The 20609-nt window shown below is 47.7% G+C and overlaps 1 long non-coding RNA gene across 5 annotated transcripts; it reads right to left on the reverse strand.

Moving 5' to 3' along the window:
- Window positions 1-1906: 1906 nt before the first annotated feature.
- Window positions 1907-8065, reverse strand: LOC103554557 (uncharacterized). 5 transcript variants are annotated; one of them, XR_011542399.1, is made up of 7 exons: window positions 7914-8051; window positions 7299-7443; window positions 5402-6734; window positions 5239-5299; window positions 4076-4306; window positions 3398-3508; window positions 1907-2143 (listed from the first exon to the last, which is right to left on the reverse strand). It is a non-coding gene; the product is annotated as an uncharacterized lncRNA (long non-coding RNA). The 5 variants fall into 5 exon arrangements; XR_011542400.1 differs by having other exon boundaries at window positions 1909-2143; window positions 5250-5299; XR_011542398.1 differs by lacking the exon at window positions 5239-5299 and having other exon boundaries at window positions 7914-8054.
- Between the last annotated feature and the right edge of the window lie 12544 nt (window positions 8066-20609).

Raw genomic sequence — 20609 nt, forward strand, 5'->3', positions numbered from 1 at the left:
ATTTACGGTTATATATTCTCAATGCTATAAAACAATAGCAAGAACTTTCTCTTTGAAAATATGCAAGTATATTGTTTGTGTGCTTTTTATTTTTTATCAAGATATAATTAACAAATAATAGAATGCAGCTTTTAAGCATTCACTTGGATGAATTTGGGCAATTGTATACATCTGTGTCATCACCACCCAAATCAAGACTTAGAACATTTCCTCTCCCCCCAAAAATAGAATGTTTTATTTTTAAAGTGGAAAAATATAGAGAGGAAAATTAAAAGCAACTTTCTCAACAGAAGAAATCGTTAACACTTTAGTGTGTTTCTTTCCATATTTTCTAAGCGTATTCTTTTTATATGGTTTATCTGTTCTTTCAGTAATGACTTGAGGGCCTACTAAGTGCCAGACACTGTCTAGGTTCTGGGGATATGACGCTGAATATGACAGTCCCAGTCATGACCATCCTAAAAACAAACAAAATTATATAAAATTTCAGATACTGGTAAGTGCCGGGAAGAAAAATGAAATAGTGCAAGGGGGTGGGGAAAGGGAGGTCAGGGAATGCCTCCATGATCGAGAGTGTGCACAAAAAGCTCCATTCGGACTTCTGGCCTCCAGCACTGTGAGAGAAGCAGCTTCTGTTGTCCTAGCCCCTGCTCGGAGGTACTTTGTTACCTGGGAAACTAACACACTGGTGTTTGCCTCTGTTCCCTCTGACAGCTACTCTTTTCCCCCTGGCCAACTCCTATTCGTGCAGCCAAGCTTCCTGTTAGGGTTCTCCTCAGGAGGGCCCGCCCACCCCTGGTCTGGCCTGCCTTCCCAGGCCCTGTTTCTTCCTCACGTCAGCAATCGTGCCACGTTCTCAGTCACACCAGCCCCATGAAGGTTGGGGATTCTCGGGCTCAACCCCGGCTTCCTCTTCTTTCTCTGCCCTCTCTAGGCCAGCTCACCAATTCCTGTGGTTTAAAGACCACCTCTATGCAGTCAAATCCCCAAGTCCCACCTCCGCCTGGACCCCGGTCTGAGCTCCAGACTCACTGACCCATCTGCCTGGACCCCGCTCTGAGCTCCAGACTCCCTGGCCCATCTGCCTGGACCCTGCTCTGAGCTCCAGACTCACTGGCCCATCTGCCTGGACCCCGCTGTGAGCTCCAGACTCACTGACCCATCTGCCTGGACCCCGGTCTGAGCTCCAGACTCACTGACCCATCTGCCTGGACCCCGCTCTGAGCTCCAGACTCACTGGCCCATCTGCCTGGACCCCGCTCTGAGCTCCAGACTCCCTGGCCCATCTGCTGGCTTGGTCTCTCTGTTGGGATGTTGCACACACGTCTCAAACTTCAGTGTTTGAAAGGAATTCTTTCCTTCTCCCCCACAAATCTACCCCCGTCCTCGGCGCTGGTCTTTTGTCTCAGAATAAGAAGCACCCTCATCCACCCCGTTGCTCAGGCCTGGAACTGGGCATCCCCCTCCATTCCTCTGCGTCTCTCCCCGTCTCCATCCACCAGCAGGTCCAGGTACCCTGTCCCTCAAATGGCTATGGAAGCCACTCGATGTTCTCCACCCTCGGGGCTGCCACCTGATCAAGCCACGATCTCCTCCCACCTGGACAGGTGCAGTGGCTTCCATGCTGGTCTTTCCGCTGTTACTTCCGCCCCCTTCCAAATCATTCTCCACACAGGATCGCTTCTCTGCTTATGGCAGTTATAAACCCATCAACGGTTTCCTGGACCTTAGAGTAAAACCCAAAGTCTTATCGGAACCTGTGAGGCCCTGTCTGATCCGGCCCTGACCTGCCTTCTAGGCTCATCTCATATGGCCCTGCCTCTCCTCTATTTCTTCCCAGCTACCTTGAGACGAAGATGGTATGTTACGTTCCTAGGGCCGCCCTAACAAAGTGCCACAGACTGAATGGCGGAGACAACAGAGATTTATTGTCTCACGGTCTGGAAGCCACAAGTCTGAGATCAGATGTCTGCAGGTGGCTCCTTCCGAGGGCTGTGGAGAAGGATTGTTCCAGGCCCCTCTCCTCTTCTGGTGAGCACTGGCCGTCTCGGGCATTCCAGGGCTCTAAAGGCATCCCGGATCTCTACCTTCAACTGCAGATGGCGGTTCTCCCCGTGCACAGGTGTCTGTGTCCAACTTTTCCCTTTGTAGAAGGATGCCAGTCACATTGGTTTAGGAACCACCCTCATGACCTCATTTAAGTTGATCGCCTCTGTAGAGACCCTGTCTACAAATCAGGTCCCATGTTGAGGTCCTGGGGTTAGAACTTCAACATATGACTCTGAGGGGGGCACAATTCAACGCCTAGCACGTGGTTTTGACTCGCCAAGCTCCTCCCCCTCGGAACCTGTGCGTGCGCTATTCCCACGTGTGGTGCACCCTCCCAGCCCTCCGAATGACCAGGCCTCCCCTCCTTTAGGTGTTAGCTTTTATGTCCCCTCCGGCCCCCACACTGAATGCTAGTGGCCCTGAGCTCCCCCTGGCCCAGCCATTTGCTGTTATTCCTTGCCCCAACTCTTTGGTCCCTTCCTAACATGTAAGACAACTTGCCATCATTTTATTTTTTTAAACTCTTTGAAGTTTAAAAAAGTTTATTTGTTTAAACTCCTTGAAGCCAGGCTTCTATCCTCTGTCCCCAGATTTGTGGAGCCAATGACTGAGTTCACCGTATCACACCACAGAGCTCGAATCAGACCCCAGATGTCTCGCCTCCTAATTTCTATGGCCTTCCACATTCCCTCCCTAAGAAAGCTTCTTTCTAGTTGAGCGTTCCTATGAAATGGGCCCCAAAGAAGGAGTTCTGCATAGCCATTACGGACAAGTGATTAAGCATATGTGCTATCTGGGTTCAAATCCCAGCTTCTCCCCTTACTGGCTGTGTGAACTCAGTTCAGTTCCTTACCCAATCTGTGCTTCGCTTTCCCCTTCTGTAAAATGCGGTGGTAACAGTATACACCCAATGGGGCCGCTATGAAGACTGAGTGTAATTTAGGAGATAATATTATCTCCTTGAATATTCAGCTGGTGCCACTAAGTGCAAGGTGCTCCAAGGGACACACATGAGCAGGACGGTGTCCTGGCCTTCAAGGAGCCTGCTGTAGATGAGCAGAAATCTGGCAAGTATGTCACAGCGCCTGGCCAGGCAGTGTGGTGGAGAGGTTATGTGCGTGGGCCTGGAGTTAGCCTGCGGGGGTTCAAATCCCAGCTCTGCTGCTGCCAGGCTGTGTGACCCAGGGAAAGTTACTTGACATCTCTGAGCAGTGATTTCATCTTCTGCAAAATGGGATCATAATAGTATCTGCCTCTTGCAAGACTGTTGGGAGGATTAAAGGAGCCAGTGCTTGTCAGTGGGCGCTGTCTGCGGTCTCTGTGTTAGAGCTTTCCCACCCCTGCTCACCTGCAGACCGTGTAGTGGCTCCTTCCTGCCTCCTGCGTGCATTTGAAGGTGGGGACTGTTTTCCTTCATCTGCACAAGGCCTGGCCCAGAGAAGGCCCTCCACACAGACTGCTGGAATGAATGAAGGAGTGAAGGAATGAACGGAGGCTGGCAGAGTAAACCCAGGCCGACTTGGCACAACGGAAGGCAGGCACTGGGCACCTTCGCCGGCGTGGTGCCAGCACCTCGCACGTCCCTGGAATGTGCAGGGCTTTCACAAACACCAGCTGAATGAATCGGCAAGGGCGATGAGGAGCACGCACAAAACTCCCGGGGGAGTCAGGCGAGGGCATGCCAGGAATGGCTTTAGGGACAGGTGGCAGTGGCGATGGACCTTGGAAGGGCAGAGCCGGCTGGCCTGCCCCGTGGCCTCTGTCTCTGAGCGCTGAGGCAAGGCTGGAGAACGCCGCCTCAAGCACAGGCTGCCTGAGTTAGAGGAACGTGCCTGTGAGACACCTCCGGCCACAGGTTACAGAACCTCGACACACAGGATCGGGGGTTCATTAGCTCGTCAAACGCGTAGAGGGCGGCCAAGCCCTGGATCTGTTACACCAGCTGCTTGACAACCTCACCAAAGACCTGGTCCAGAAGCCCTCCCAGGGGTTCCCCTCATGCTCCACGAGGCCGATGATGACTCACCTCCCAAGACTGGAGATGGGCCTCACCACCCCCAGAAACTCAAAGAGGGTGAGTATCCGGTCAGTTGTGCTGCTCTCTGAGCAAAGAGATGACTCATGACTGGTCACAGCCAATCATAGCAATCCTGTTCCCCTGTGCAAGAGATGGATCAGGGATGGTCATGTGACTTGATTTTGGCCAGTGAGAAGAAGAGGGAAGTCTGCTGGAGGATTCTGGAGATGATTTTACCCCCTGAAATGAAAAAGGTGAAAATGAGAAAGCTCTTTTTGCTCCTGCCCGCTTCCTTCCTTCCTCTCAGAATGCCTCTGTGTGAAGATGTGAAACACGGTGTCACAGCAGCCATTTCGTGATCCAGAGGGACAATGTTGTTGACATGCTGAGGATAGCAGAGTAGAGAGAAAGAACGTGGATCCTTGATGACATAGCTGAATCACTGAACCAACCTTGGAATTCTTTATCTTATCTCCAGACAGCTAATACATACAATAAATAAAGCTTTATCATTGAAGTCCCATTAGTTGGGTATTCTATTACTTACAGACTAAAGCATTCCTAGCTGATAAAGTCTCCAACTCTTTATCTAACCTTACTTCCCTGTGTACACTTCACGTTCCTTCTTTGCTGGTAATAGGTAAGTTTGGGGCTGCTGGTGGCTGTCTCTTCTGCCATGTGGAAAGAGACCACTTGAGAATAAAATCAATACAGAAAAAAGCAGACAGGAAAGATAGAGAGGGACCAATCTCTGATGTCTTTGTCTGAGCCTCTGGATCCAGCTATGCCTGTAATCAACCCTACTCCTTGACTTTGCAGTCACATAAACCAATAAATTCCATTCTTCCCCCACCCTCCTTCTTTTAAATCCAGGTTCTCTTGATTTTCTGTTACTGAAAGAGCCTTGATTAACATATTATGCCCCAAAGTGTCACTTCAGGGCCTTCTCTCACATCACGGATCATCACAAAATATTTGTCAAGGAGATGCATTCACTGCTTTCCCCCGTCTTTCCTGCTTCCCAGACTTCTGAAGGCTACCCCCACTCAGTGTCACTCCTCAAAAGAAGGGCAGGAGAGGGGATGGGAAGAGACAGCTGGCACATCAGGGCATGGAAAGTCATCATTGCTGGGTTTCTACAGTGTGCAGAGCATTAGACCATAGACTCTTACAGAGTTCAAACCTGTATCGGTCACGATCCGCTCAGGCACGAGTGTCAGAATCCAACTCCAACTGATATCAGGAAGAAAGGGAACTGCTTAGCTGTCGCCAAGGGAAGTCCAGGCGCGGAGGCTGCCTGGGGACCACTGTCCCACATCTGCCTATCTCACGTACCACCCGAGTTCGGTTTTCCCTCTGGTTGACTTCACTGTCTTGTCTGCAGGCAAGCTTCTTCCAGGTGGAGGGTGACAGGGCGCGGCAGGGCCCCCCACAGCTCCAGGCGCTCCTCACACCAGCTCACCAGCCGCTTCTCTCTCCCACCTCCATGTAAAATCCCAGGTCTTCACTCTCTTTAGCCCAGACTGGGCCACATGCCTCCATCTGGGACAGTCACTCTGGCTCTGACTGACCAGACCCACGTGTGGCGCTGTGGCCAATACGGCCATATGATCACGACCCTCATAAGGGGGAGTGGGGGGTCCCCAGAGGACGGCGGGGAGTGGGTATCAAACAGGGGGGTCAGGAATGCTGGGCAGGCAGGCGAAACAGCTGACATCCACCATAAAAGCAGCCCACCATGAGCTGGGACTTTAAAAAATCGTGATGGATTCCATTACCTGCTGTGGGATTCCGTAAATATTTTTTGCACCTTATTAAATGCCATGAGCTATGAGTTAGGAGCTGGAGCAATAGAGGTGATCAAGCAAAAGTCTCTGCTCCTAAAGATGTCACGATCAAACGAGTGGTTGGAAAGGTGAACTGGCTACTGTGGTTCACTGTCATAAAACACTATGCTCTGGGACACGAGAAAGTGTGTACCTCAGTATACCAGTCGTAGGAGTGGAAGAAAGCTACAAAAGAGAAGTGCAATTTGAGCTAAGCCTTGAAGTTCAAGTACGGAGACTGGCAGGTGGGAAGGGCTGGGATGGGGGTCATTCAGCCGAGGAAACTGCAGGAGCAAAGGAAGAGGGAGGAGGAAGCGCCTGGTGGACCCCGAGAGTGCCTGGGGATTCCCAGGTGGCTAGAGTGGGGCCGTCACGTGTCTGGGTGGGGTGGTGGGCCCTCAAAGATGTCCCCGTCGTAATCCTCTGACCCTGTGCAGATCACCTTACGCAGCAAAGGGACTCCCTTCTGCAGAGGTGATCCAGTTAATGACCTTAAGATGGAGAGGTGGGCCCTAAATGCAACCACAAGGGGCCTTATAAGAGGGAGGCAGGAGAGCGGAGTCTGGAGAAGGTGACGTGACAGTGACAGCACAGGGAGGAAAGGCTGTGGGGCCAGAAGCCAAGGAATGCAAACAGCGTCCAGAAGAAGAAGGCAAGGGGCAGATTCTCCCCCAGAGCTTCTGGAAGGAACCAGCCAGGCCAACACATGGAATTTAGCCCCAGAAGACTCGTTTTGGACTTCCGCCCTCCATGACTGTACGATGATACATTCGTGCCGTTGTAGTCCAGCGCGTCTGTGGCGATCTACACAGCAGGAATAGGAAACGAACAGAGGACGATGGCTGTGGGAAGAGAAGAGGGTCGGCTATGGGGATCTTCTCTCCCGCCGCAAAGAACTTGGACTCCATCCCCTCAGCACAGGGAAAGGAGACTCGTAAGGGGAGCGTGCCCAGACGGGTGTCTTAGAGAACTCTGGCGGGGGAAGGAGGGGTGGGGTGTGGGGGTGGGGTGTGTGCACAGCCACAGGCTCGGTGCTCCTGTGAGCTGAGGTAGCACGCCAGAGCGGGAGGAACCGAGTCCTTTTCAACTTTAACCAATCAGACCCCCATGCCGAGGACCCAGTGCCCAGTGCGGGGGCTGCTTCTCCATCTCCACCCTGCTCCACCTCTCTGCCTCAGACTCAACCCTCACCACGTGCCAGGCCTCGTGCTAAGCTCCTGACAAGTATGAGGAAACAACATCCTCGTTCAACCCTATAAGGGAAATACTGTTATCTCCTTTTGACAGATGAGGAAACTGAGGCACAGAAAGGCGAGATAACTTGCATATGGTCACCCGGCTAACAAAGAGCACAAGTGCACAAGGGGTGTTCGTCCCCAGGCCGTCTTGATGGGGAGTGAACTTACTGGCCAGGAGGAGGGAAGCTAACGGATGTGATTCTGGACACACGGGTCTGGAGGTTCTGCAGGACGTCTGGGTGGAAACAAAGGTGAGTCTGGGCTGAGAACAGGAGAGCTCTGGGGATTCGTCACTGTATACGGGTGGCAGAGGCTGTGGATGTACAAAAGAACGTCCAGGAAGAGTGCAGATGAAAGACGACGTGAAGGCTTAAGACAGAATGTGGACAACAATGGCAGCTGGAGCAGGAGTGAACGGGAAAGAGCCGTCTGAGGTCAGAGGAGGGCCCGTGGGGAAGACGTCCAGAGACCAGTCTCATCGAGGGAGCAGGGAACGGTGGTGAGTGGTATGGTATGGGGCCAGGAGGTCACGCAGTATGGGGATGGAAGGAAGGCCACTGCCCTGGGCATTGGGTCGTTGGTGACCACTGCCGGAGCACTTTGAGTGGACTGGCTGGAAGCCTGGTTACCGAGGACTGAGGAGGGTACAAAAAGTCGGGGGGCGGGGGGCAGCCAGTGTAGTCTAGAAGATTGGCAGCAAAAGGGAGAAGAGCGATGGGCCGAAGCTCAGGACGATGCAGAACGTTGTTTAGTCTGTGGTTGGGAGGAGACAGGCATGCTTACAGGGAGCAGTAGAGACGCTGAAAGTCAGGTAGAGATCTGTCGCTTTCACCGTCTCCTTCCCCAAGTGCAACTGTCCTTTGGGCAACTGTCCTTCTCCACTCCCTGGGCCGCAGCCTCCCCCAACTTTGGAAGTAGTCATGTGACTCAGGCCTGGCCAATCAGCTTGTTCTAACGCCTGGCCACAGCGGCGGGGTCGTGAAAGAACACGTGACACGGTTCTGTCCAATGAGCGCTGGCCCTGGGGCTTCCGCTGGAATCCTGTCTTCTGGGATTGCCACGCTGCTGAGAATGGCAGCCTGGAGCTAAGGGGGGCTGTCTTTGCTACCACATAAGGAGGACCTGCCTGGGAATGAAGTCAACACGGACGATAACAGAGCCGAGAAATGGAGAGGGACTGAGTCCCAATGACATTGTGTGAGTCCCCGCGTCTAACACAGTCCTCAGCCAGTTCGTGCTAAATTTTTGTGCCACTTGAAACTGAGAGTCCTGCCTAATATGAGGACGAGGGAGAAGGATGTGTCTTGGACAGGGGTGACCACTGTTCTTCTCGAGCTGTTTACTGGCAGGCCCTGGTTCCTCACTGGCTGTTGCAGGACACTTCCATTCTTTGCCACATGGGCGTCTCCATAAGTTGCCTGAGTGTCCTCATGACGTGGCAGCTGGCTTCCCCCAGGGTGAGTTGTCTAAGGAAGAGAGAGCAGGAGTGCCAGCCCAGAGGATGGTGTCAAGATGGCGGCGTAGGTGCTCTGAACTTCCCCTCCCACAGACACAACAAATTTACAACTACTCTTGGAACAATTACCCCTGAGAGAGAACTGAAAACTGGATAAAAAAAGCCCCCACGACAAGGGACAGTACTGACTGAGATGGAAGAGGCAGAAATTCCCTTCTGGAGAGAAAAAAGCCACGTTTGTGCCACAGTGCTTCATGGCCTGCCAGGAGCAATCTTAAGGAATTCCAGAAAGAAGAGAGAAAATGAGAAAGATGAGTGTTTTCCAGAATGGATGAAAGATATAAAGCTTCAGCTTCAAGAAGCACAAGTTCCAAGTAGTATAAACAACATAAATCCACACTGAAACACACTGCAGAGAAAGTGCAGGGAGGAGAAGAAAGAAAGTAGATATCAAAAGCTACCAGAGGGGCTGGCCTGGTGACACAGTGGTTAAGTTTGCATGTTCCGCTTCAGTGGCCGGGGGTTCACTGGTTCAGATCCCGGGTGTGGACCTATGCGCCACTTGGCAAGCCATGCTGTGGCAGGCATCCAACATATAAAGTAGAGGAAGATGGGCATGGAGGTTAGCTCAGGACCAATCTTCCTCAGCAAAAAGAGGAGGATTGGTGGCAGATTTAGCTCAGGGCTAATCTTCCTAAAAAAAAAAAAGAGCTACCAGAGAGAAAAGATAAGTTACCTACAAAAGAAAATAATCAGACCAAACCAGACTTTTCCAAAGCGTTGGTGGAAACAAAAAGGCAATGGAATAATATTTTCAAAACCCTGAAAGAAAATGTCTATAACTTTATATCCGGCTGAATTATCATTAAAATACAAAAGTAAAATAAAGACATTTTCAGACAAACAAAACCTACCAAGAGCAGATCCTATCTATGGGAGATTCAGGAAGAAGGAAATATATTTCAAAAGGAATGCAAGAGGAAATGATGAGCAAAGACACATGCAGTTAAATTTACAATACTGAATATGTAAAAACAACTAGTAATTACTAATTTCTGGTAACAAAACAAGGTGAAATAAAGTTTTGGCAACAGTATCAAGAAAAAAAAAGGGTGCCAGCCCAAGGTGGAAGCCACAGTCTTTTTAATAACCTAATCTTGGAAGTGACATACCACCACTTCTGCCATATTCAATTTGTTTGAGGCTAGTTACTAAGTCCAGCCCAGTTACAAGGGGGCTAGAATTAAGCTCTTAAAGGGAGGTGTATCAGAGAGTTTGTGGGCATATTTTTTAAACCACCATACCACCAGTCAAGCTTCCCCCTGCCATGTCATTCATGAGATTTGGGTCACGTGGCAATACCTGAACCAGTCAGTGGTGAAGGGAGTGGATCATCCTAAGATGAGTCACCTCTGGGGCTGTGTGGAGGAGGGGAGATGCCTGAACAAAATCGGTGTTCTGGGAGAAAGGAAAGCATGGTGCTGGTGAGGAAGCAGCAGTTGGTACGACAGGCAGCACCAGGGGTGAGTAACTGTGCAAGGCAGGGAAGGTGTTTCAAAGGAAGAGGAGCTAAATTTAATACTTAGTAAAGTCCCAGATTTTAGTAGCATGTATTTACCAGAAGAAGAAAGAGAATGAGATGAATGGAATTTCCTTTCTGACTTGGAACCCTGTTTTGTCCCCTCTGCCCTAGAAATTTTGTAATTTGCGTTTTCTAAAAAGACACAATAATCTTTTTATCGCTGCGTCTTTGCAAAAATGGTAACTATTTCATAATGAAATTCAAGGTTGTGCTAATTAAAGGGTCTAAGATGAAGCCAAGACAGGTTTCCTTTTTTTAATTGAAGTGAAATTCACATAACGTAAAATTAACTTTTTTTTTTTTTCTGAGGAAGATTAGCCCTGAGCTAACATTGGCTGCCAGTCCTCCTCTTTTTGCTGAGGAAGATTGGCCCCAAGCTAATATCTGTGCCCATCTTCCTCTACTTTATATGTGGGACGCCAGCCACAGCATGGCTTGACAAGTGTTGTGTAGGTCTGTGCCCGCGATCTGAACCAGCCACCAAAGCAGAGTGTGCTAAATTAACCACTACATCACTGGGCCGGCCCCTAAAATTAACCATTTTAAAGTGAGCAATTCAATAGTATTTAGTACATTTACAATGTTGTGCAACCACCACCTCTGTCTAGTTCCAAAACGTTCTCATCACTTCAGAAGGAAACCCCACACCCATTAGCACTCATTCCCCCACGCCCCTCAGCCTCTGGCACCCCCCAACCTGCTTTTCTATAGATTTACCTGTTCTGGATATTTCATATAAATGGAATCATATAATATGTGGCCTTTTGTGTCTAGATTCTTTCACTTAGCGTAATGTTTTTGAGGTTCATTCACGGTAGTATATATCAGAACTTCTTTCTTTTTTTTATGACTGAATAATATTCCATTGTATGACTATACTACATTTTGTTTATACATTCACCCAATTATGAACATTTGAGATGTTTCTGCCCTTTGACTGTTGTGACTAGTGCTGTTATGAGCACGCACGTACATACATTATTTTGAGTGCTTGTTTTCAATTTTTTGGGATGTACACCTAGGAATGAAATTGCAGGGTCATATGGCACTTCTATGTTTAACTTTTTGAGGAACCACCAAACCGTTTTCTAAAACAGCTGCACCATCTGACATTCCCACCAGCAATGTACAAGGGTTCCAGCGTCTCCACATCTTTGCCAACATTTGTTATTTTCCATTGTTGTGAATGCGGCCACCCTAGTGGGTGTGAGGTAGCAAGATAGATTTTACAGGTGCCGATTAATTACCTAGCTATCTATTTCAGACCAATAGGGTCAAAATCTTGCATTTGATTTTTCTGAAAAATACGCAAGGAAAAAAAATCTAGGCTTCTACCCATCATCCATTGCAATAAGTCTTGACTTTGGAAAAATCTGAGATTGGGAATACCCTCATAAATGCCCTGAGGAGGTTAAACTCACTAAGATGTGCTAAAAATAAAAAACTAACAAGAGAACAGTGGAAACCTATACTGACAATGTTGAAGCAGGCTCCTAAATAACTATCAGAAAAGTGGAAAGAATTGTGATCGCCTTGTCACAACTGGACAAAGCAGGAAAAAGAAAAACAGCCAAAAGCCAACATGTTACATGTATTTGTATTTTTTAAATTAATTATTTTTTTAAATCTCTTTTTTTGCTGAGGAAGATTGGCCCTGAGCTAACATCTGTGCCAATCTTCCTGTATTTTATATGTGGGTTGCCACCACAGTGTGGCTTGATGAGGGGTGGGTAGGTCTGCACGCAGGATCCAAACCTGTGAGCCCTGGGCCGCCGAAGCAGAGCATGCAAACCTAACCACTATGCCACCGGGCCAGCCCCAAGAGTGGACACTTTGACAAACGCAAATAATTTTCCTAAGGATGAGCCTGCCACTGAACTTTGAGTTTGAACCCGTTAGGATTTATGTCATAATGTAAGAGCATCTTCCATGTCCTCTTAGCTCCAAAACCATCTGACAGTAGTTTATTATTTATTGCTGCTTTTTTCATTGTGGTAAAATACACAAAATTTGCCATTTGAACCATTCTTAAATGTACAGTTCATTGGCATCAATTACATGCATGATGTTGTGCAACCATCATGACTGCCTAGTTCCAAAACTTGTTCATCAACCCACACTGAAACCCCATCCCCATTAAACAACCCCCACCCCCCTCCCCAGCCCCAGCAGCCCCTGCTGTCCTTCCTGTATCCATGAACTTGACTACTCTAGGGACCTCAGATACGCTGAATCATACGGGGGGATACGGTGCTTGTCCTTGTGCGTCTGGCTTCTTTCACTTAGCATGATGTCCTCAAGGATCATCCAGCATGTGTCAGAATGTCATTCCCTTTTCATGCTGACTAATATTCCATTGGAAGGATAGACCGCGTTGTGTCTATCCACGCATCCTTTGATGGACATTTGGGTCATTGTCGTCACTTTTCTCACTTAAAAAAAAAAGTAACGTCTGGGATGTGGGATGGATTACAAAAGAGCACAGGGCAACTTTAGAGGGTGATGAACACGTTCATATCTGGACTGTGGGGACGTTTTACAGGTGACTGTATGTCAGAACTCATCAAATTAAACACTTTAAATATGTGCGGTCTGTTGTGTGTTGGTTATACCTCAATAAAGCTGTAAGAAAAGGTAATATTTAGTCAATTCAAATAGTCTCCAAGAGTCCCCAGTAAGTACCAGATCTCCTTTTCTCTGCTCTCCAATCCTCCTTCCCAGGGAGCAACCACTGTTAGCAGCTTGTTGCCTCCAGATGCAGTCCAGGCGCACACGAGCTTATGTTTGTTATTTCCTGCCCCACCTTTTGAAAACTTCAACATTAGCAGCCCAATCCACTTTTTGTACCTTGTTTTTTCTTCTTGATAACATCTTGGAGACCCTTCCTGATTTGTCTAGAGAGAGCTTCATTATCTGCAACATCTGTATACTACCCCCCATCTGGACGCACTACGCTGCACTTGACTGGTCCCCCGCATGGGCACTGAAGTTGCTTCTGGTTTTGGCTATTACAATGCCGCAGGGAATATCTTGGTGCAAATGTCTCTGTCTACATGGGTGCAGGAAAGTTCAGGATCTGAACCTCAGCATCCCATGTTCAAACCCGGTCTGCACTATTTGTTAGCTGTTTCCTTGGGCAAACTACTTAATCTTTCTGTGACTCAGTTTTCTCCTCTGAAATATGGTGAGAGAGTGGGTTGTGATATACACACAATGGAATATTATTCAGCTTTTAAGAGGAATGAAATTCTGACACAGGCTACACCATGGATGGACCTCAAAGACATCATGCTAAATGAGAGAAACCACACACAAAAGGACAAACGCTGCATGATTCCACTTACACGGAGTCCCAGAGGAGTCAAATTCAAAGAGACAGAAAGTAGAATGGTGGGTGCCAGGGGCTGGGGAGGGGACTGGGGAATTAGTGTTTAATGGGGACAGGGTTTCAGTTTGGGACACTGCAAATGTCCTGGAGTTGGATGGTGGTGACGGTTACAGAGCAATGTGATGTACTTCATGTCACGGAACTGTACGCTTAAAAATGGTTAAAATGGTAAATTTTATGTCTATTCTACCACAATAAAAAATAAAAAGACTGGGTTGTGAAGATGAGGTAACGTAATCCATCTGAAGTACTTAGGAGAGGGCCTGGCAGAGAACAACTATCAATAAATATCAACTTTTGTTATTATTGGATGAATTCCTGGCCGAGGGTGAGTCTGGTATTTTGTGCTCCCTGATCATTTGCAACGGAAAAGGCAGGTTATACTTACCGTACTCCTGGTCATTCTGCTCCAATATTAGTGAAAATAGAGGGGGTGGAGGCGGGGCTGGGGAGCACCCGTGGAAGTGAACTAGGGTGTCAGTACAATCACCGGGACGTGAACATCCCTGCACAACCCCCAGGGCAGCCTCTCCGAGGGCGGGACGCAGAGGCTGCTCCCTGGGCCGTGGCCACTCCCGAGCACCGAGCTTCGGCCGGGGGTCGAGAGTTTTGAATCTGCCTCCTCAGTTCCCAGCTACCTAGGGCTTTCCCGACAGGCCAAGGTGGCACCAGCCATGCCTGTTTTTTGCCACTGTGGGCGGGCCTCTCGCCTCAGTGGTTCTAGTCTGTCTGCAGAACATAGAACAAAACCCTCAGTGCTCCAAATGCCAGGACACCCACGGCCTCTTTCGGCCTGAGGTAGCAAGGCCAGGAGGGCACGGCCATGAGGGAGACACACAGGCACAGGCCCCCCACATACCCGTGTGACTTCTCCCTTCCCCACAGCCTCTTGCCTTTCCCTCGCTCGGGGCCATGCAGAACGAGATGGGTAAGTTCAGCCTAGCTCTTATTTTCCACCTGGAAGGGGATGGAGACAAGTGTGAATGAGTCCATTACTCAATTACTCGAGGTTAATCTACAAAATGCAAACCCCAAAGTTTAGCATAAAATAACCTAAGTTAAAATATAGTCTATCCATACAATGGAATATTACTCTGCCTTAAAAAGGAAGAGAATTCTGACACACGCTACAACATGGATGAAGCTTGAGGACCTTATGCTAAGTGAAAGAAGCTACACACAGAAGGACAGATACAGTACGACTCCACCATATGAGCTACCTAGAGTTGTCACATCCTTGAGGCAGAGGGGACGGCAGGGGTTACCAGGGGCTGGAGGGAGGGCCATGGGGAATTCGTGTTTAATGGGGACAGGGTTTCAGCCTGGGATGGTGAAGTTCTACAGATGGAGGTGGTGATGGCTGTACAAAACTCCGAATGTATTTGATGCCACTGAGCTGCGCGCTTAAAAATGGTTAAAACGGTAAATTTATGTACTGTGTCCTTTACCGCAATGAAAAGAAATAACCCAAGTGGCAGGAAATCGATGAACGGTGGCCAGGGGCTAGGGGAAGCGGGGAATGGGGAGTGACTGCTCATGGGTACGGGACTGCCTTTGGGGGTGAGGAAATGTTTTAAAATTACACTGTGGTGATGGTTGCGCAACTCTGTAAATATACTAAAAACTATTGACTTGTACATACCTGAAATGGGTGAAGTATATAGAATGTGAATTGTATCTCAACCAAGTTGTTGAAAGAATAGTCCACGTCGGACGTCTTAGGAAATATGCCCAGTAAACAGATTCTCTTCATCCCTTTGCCTGCAGTCTCTCTCCTTCCTCCCTTCCTGGCCTTCATTTATCTGCACACTTTCAAGCACCTGCCATATGCCTTCTCCTCTTTTTAAATCTAGTATTGTTGAGTATTCTGCTAACGGCAAATGCCCTTCCAGGCGTCAGGGAAAGGAAGGGCTTTTAAGGTCAGCCTGGAATAAATGGTCTATTTGTAAAGTGGTGTAATAATGTTGGCCAATAAAATGAGATCGAAGGGTTTAATTAGGCCTATAAGGAGGAAATCATAGACTCAGAGACCATGACAAAAATCCTGATGAAAGCTGAAGATTTTAGCCCTAAGTGTGGCCATCTTTCCTCTACAAGCAGGGTTCAAGCCATTCAGCATGTGGCCTGTTCTCCTTTCAATTTCCTGCAACACACCCTCTGAAAGGTCCCTTGCAACTCGAGAACATCTAGCGCAGCCCTCGTTGTCAATGAAGGACAACGAGGATGACCTTCCCAAGGTCGTGCGATTTCATTTCTGGAGAACTGGTGTACTAGTCAGGGTTTTCCAGAGAAACAGAGCCAGGAAGAGATGTGCATATACATATATATATAGAGAGAAACAGAGACACACACACGCACAGAGATTTATTATAAGGAATTGGCTCGTGTAATTATGGAGGCTAGGAAGTCCCACGATCCGCCATCTGCAAGTTAGAGACCCAAGAAAGCTGGTGGAGTAGTTCCAGTCCAAGTTTAAGTCCTGAGAAGAAGGGGCAGTGATGGTCTAAGTCCCAGTCCTAGTGCAGGAGAAGACCAATGTCCCAGCTCAAGTGGTCAGGCAGAGAATTCTCCCTTCCTCTGACTTTTTTTTTTCTCCTGAGGAAGATTAGCCCTGAGCTAACATCCACAGCCAATCCTCCTCTTTTTGCTGAGGGAGGCTGGCCCTGAGCTAATATCCGTGCCCATCTTCCTCTACTTTTTATATGTGGGACACCTGCCACAGCATGGCTTGGTAAGCAGTGCATATGTCCATCCCCAGGATCCAAACCAGCAAACCCCGGGCCACTGAAGCAGAGTGTGTGAACTTAACCACTACGGGTTGGCCCCTTCCTCTGATTTTTTGTTCTGTGCAGGTCCTCAATGGATTGGATGATGCCCACACACGTTGGAGAGGGCCATGTGCTTTACTCACTCTACCAATTCAAATGGTAATCTTCTCTGGAAACACCCTCAAAAACACACCCAGAAATAATGTTTAACAAGATATCTGGGCATCCCGTGGCCCTGTCAAGTTGACACATAAAATTAACCATCACAACCAGTGTTGCAGAAACTACAGCTGGTGCTATTTTCATCAGGATGGTTCTAGCAATCCTGAGAGAGATGACCAAGAATCTGGAGGTTTGGAATTGGAAGTCATCAGACTGGTAGAGGTAGGCTTCTCAGCTTTCTTATGAATACAAGGAGGCATCTTGTTTAAAAAAAAAAAGTTTTTGTCTTGGTTTTCAAATATCCTATCCCTAATTGTGATAAATTACAAAAAAGGGGCACAAATACTTTCCGTTCTGCATGCTCATCCTTTGCAAAGTGATTTTGCAGCTCATTCCACGAAGAGATGGAGTCTATTACTCCACCCCTCAAACCCGGGCTTGGCCATATGGCTTGCTTTGGAAAATGTGACACAAGAAGAAACTGAAAATGCCTGTGGCTTGGGGCTTGCCTTCTCTTCCTGCTCTTGGGAACCTTGTGACCACCGCTGTGTGAAGAAGCCCAGGCTAGTCTGCTGGATGATAGAGACACGTGGCCAAGTTGTCTCTATCATTCCCAGCTGACACAGAGCCAACAGCGAGACATGTCAATGAAGCCACTATAGACGATCCAACCCCAGTGGAACCAGCCCAGAATAGAAGAATTGTTCAGCCAACCCAAAGAATTCTAAGAAATAAAAAAAATGTTTGTTGTTTTAAGCCACTACGTTTGGAGGTGGTTTGTTACACAGCAAATGCTAACTGATCCACAGATATTCAGGATGCTCTTAAAATGTATAACTTAAAAACTGTATATAACTTTTAAAAATTATATTATATATTAATAATATATAACTTAAAAAAATCATGTGTCAAGGTCATTAGAAATGGGAGTAACAGGATCCTGAGTAATTTTCAGGATATCAGAAGCCTATCAATTGCTTATTGCTGCATGAAGACTTGTCCCGCATTGACCCTCTGAGGACAGAAATGAGCCACGTGTGCAATGGAAGAGCATGGGAGCCCCGATCCAAGGAGAGTGAAACCAACTCCCATAGGGCCTCAGCTCCAGCCTCACTCAAGCCTGCAGAAGGCTGGTGACTAACAGTAGTTCCCCAGAAGGCCCCTTGTGGTTTCTGGGCTCCAGTCCTTCTGATGAACTCGACAGACACTTTCCCAAATGCCTATAAAGCCACATCACAAGCTATTAACTGGAAGAGCAGTAAGCCTCATCCAGTGGATGCATGCAAACTCTGCCCAAACCACATGTGATGGAAACATGCGGGTAGGGAGGGCTAGTGGTCCAGTTGTCCCCCTCACTGCCTGGAAATGCTTGGGTCATCAGGGGTGGCCTTGGATGCTGGCCCCATCATTCTGGCCCAAGGCTGGTAGCCATTAGCAAGTCTGAATAGGAAGCAGATACCACTTCAGGGCCCCTAAAAGCAAACATGTATAACCTGAGAGTTAGTCTCTATCAAATCAAATCAACTCAGGTTTATTAAGCGCCTATTACGTACAGACTGACTCTATGTAGGTGGTGGGAGTGAAGGGTTCTACCTGTTTCTGCAGCTCCCATCCTTGTTCAATACGGCATTTCAGCAGAAAACAATACAATTGTGGCAGAAAGGGATGCAGGGGTGAAAAGTTCCCGAACAGGCCTTTCTTTTCTATTTCTGTGTGATTTACTGCCGAGTTTGCGATGGCAGTTTACAAAATTAAAGAGGTAGAGACAGTAATTGGTCTTCCTTGGAAAACAAGGCAGGGCAGAATGTGGGGGGGGGGGTCAGCGGCCAGCGACCTTGGGTAGCTCATGCCCCTTCTCTGCTCTGGTGTTGCCATCTCGAAAATGGGGTGAGCGCCAAAGGAAACAATGCAAATAAAAGTGCTTTGTAAGCCACGAGGCGCTATGCAAACATCAGTTATTCCTACTGATGTCCTCACACTTTATTTTGTTATTTTTCTGGGAAAGGTAATACGTGCACATGGGAAAACAAATTTTTGAAAATAAATATTCAAATAGTGCAAAGGGTATATGGCAAACAAGTTTTTCTCCTCCATAGTCCCCTGGGGATCAGTTTTTTGTGCCCCATCTAGAGATATTCTAGATGTATGCATACCCACACAGAAAAAATATATATATGTGTGTGTGTGTGTATATACACACAGTCACACATACTTCCCTTTTGTTTAACACAAGTAGGCGTACACCATACAAAATAGTCTACACATTTATTTCTTAATTTAATTTAATTTTACATATTTTACTTTTAAATCTTCTGCTTTTTGGCTTAACAACACGTGTTTTCCCCCTAATTTTATTGAGGTATAACAGACATAAAATTGCATATATTTAAAATGTACAACAGGATGATTTCATAGACATAGACATTATGAAAAGATTACCACATGGGGCTGGCCTTGTGGAACAGCAGTTAAGTTTGCACATTCCACTTTGGCAGCCCGGGGTTTGCTGGTTCAGATCCCGGGTGCAGACCTATGCACTGCTTATCAAGCTATGCTGTGGCAGGCATCCCACATATAAAATAGGGGAAGATGGGCACAGATGTCAGCTCAGGGCCAGTCTTCCTCAGCAAAAAGAGGATTGGCTGGGGATGTTAGTTCAGGGCCAATCTTCCACCAAAAAAAAAAAGATTACCACAATCCGGTGAAATAACACATCCATCACCTCACCTACCTTTTTTTTTCCCCCTTGAGGAAGATTTGCCCTGAGCTAACATCTGTGCCCATCTTCCTCTACTTTTTATATGTGGGACGCCTACCACAGCATGGCTTGCCAAGTGGTGCCATGTCCACACCCAGGATTCGAACTGGCGAACCCCGGGCCACTGAAGCGGAACATGTGCACTTAATGGCTGTGCCACCAGGCCAGCCCCTTTTTTTCTTTTTTTAACACTAAGTATGAAAGAAAGATCCTTTCGGATCAGTGCAAAGATCCACCTCTTTCTCATGAACAGCTGAGAATATTCCATATTTCATTGCTTTTGGGACATGCTACAAGGCAATTAACAATCCCCCTCAACGGAGTTTCTAGTCTTTGTTCCACACAACACTGCAGCGATGATCCTTGTATATTCGTCTCTCACCCTTGTTGGGCCAGGGGGAAGGTGCCGGTTCAGTTTTGATAGCACTGCCAGCTTGTCCCCTGCAGATGGTGACTTTTACAATAGTCAGTTATCTCTCTAATCAAGAAACAGGCAGTCATTGAAACTGGCAGGCACCACCTCGCTAGAAGCTTGCATTTGGTGAAACCAAGAAAGAAGTTAATCTTCCTGAGAGAGCCAGTGTGGGCCTTCACGATTTCACAGAGCAAAGTGGTTTAGGGCTCAGAAGTGGGAGACAGATGCCTGGTACAAATGCCAGCTCCACCATTTAGTGAGTGTGACCTTAGGCAAAGTGACTTAAGGTTGGGGTGTCTCAGTCTCTCCATCTATTAAATGGGAATAATAATCCTACCTGCTTCATAGGGTTATTTTAGTGTTTCTTAAGCAATCTCAGCCCTAATGATGTGTGTGCTGGGTAATTCTCTGTTGTGGGGGGCTGTCCTGCACATTGTAGGGTGTTTAGCAGCATCCCTGATCTCGACCCACAAGATGCCAGTAGCATTTCCCCTTCAATGGTGGCAACCAAAAATGTCTCTAGACGTTGCCAAATGTCTTTTGGTGGGCGGGTAAAATTTTCCCCTCCCACCGAGAATCAGTGAGTTGTTGTGAGGATAAAATGAGTGACTTATTATGTAGAAAGTACTTAGAACGGAGCCAGCACGTAGTTAATGCTATATAAGGGTCTGCAATTATTTTCATCATTATCGTTTCCAAGCCCTGGCTTACCTGATGGAAAATAAATAGCTCTGATAATATGGGGGCTTAGGCAAGACAGTGAGTATTGTCAAGTCAGTATCTGATTCCACTGCAACTCCCTATTCTAAGTCTGATCCCTCTGGAGTTCCACTGTGGAGCTTGGGGTCTCCTGCAGCAAACTTAGCAAAATCCCACGGTAACGGCCAGTTCAGCTGTCACCGGTGCCACACACATCCATTTTAAATCCCCTCCTGTGTCCTCCAAACGCT

Source organism: Equus przewalskii, chromosome 7, assembly GCF_037783145.1.
Source record: "Equus przewalskii isolate Varuska chromosome 7, EquPr2, whole genome shotgun sequence".
Taxonomy (NCBI): domain Eukaryota; kingdom Metazoa; phylum Chordata; class Mammalia; order Perissodactyla; family Equidae; genus Equus; species Equus przewalskii.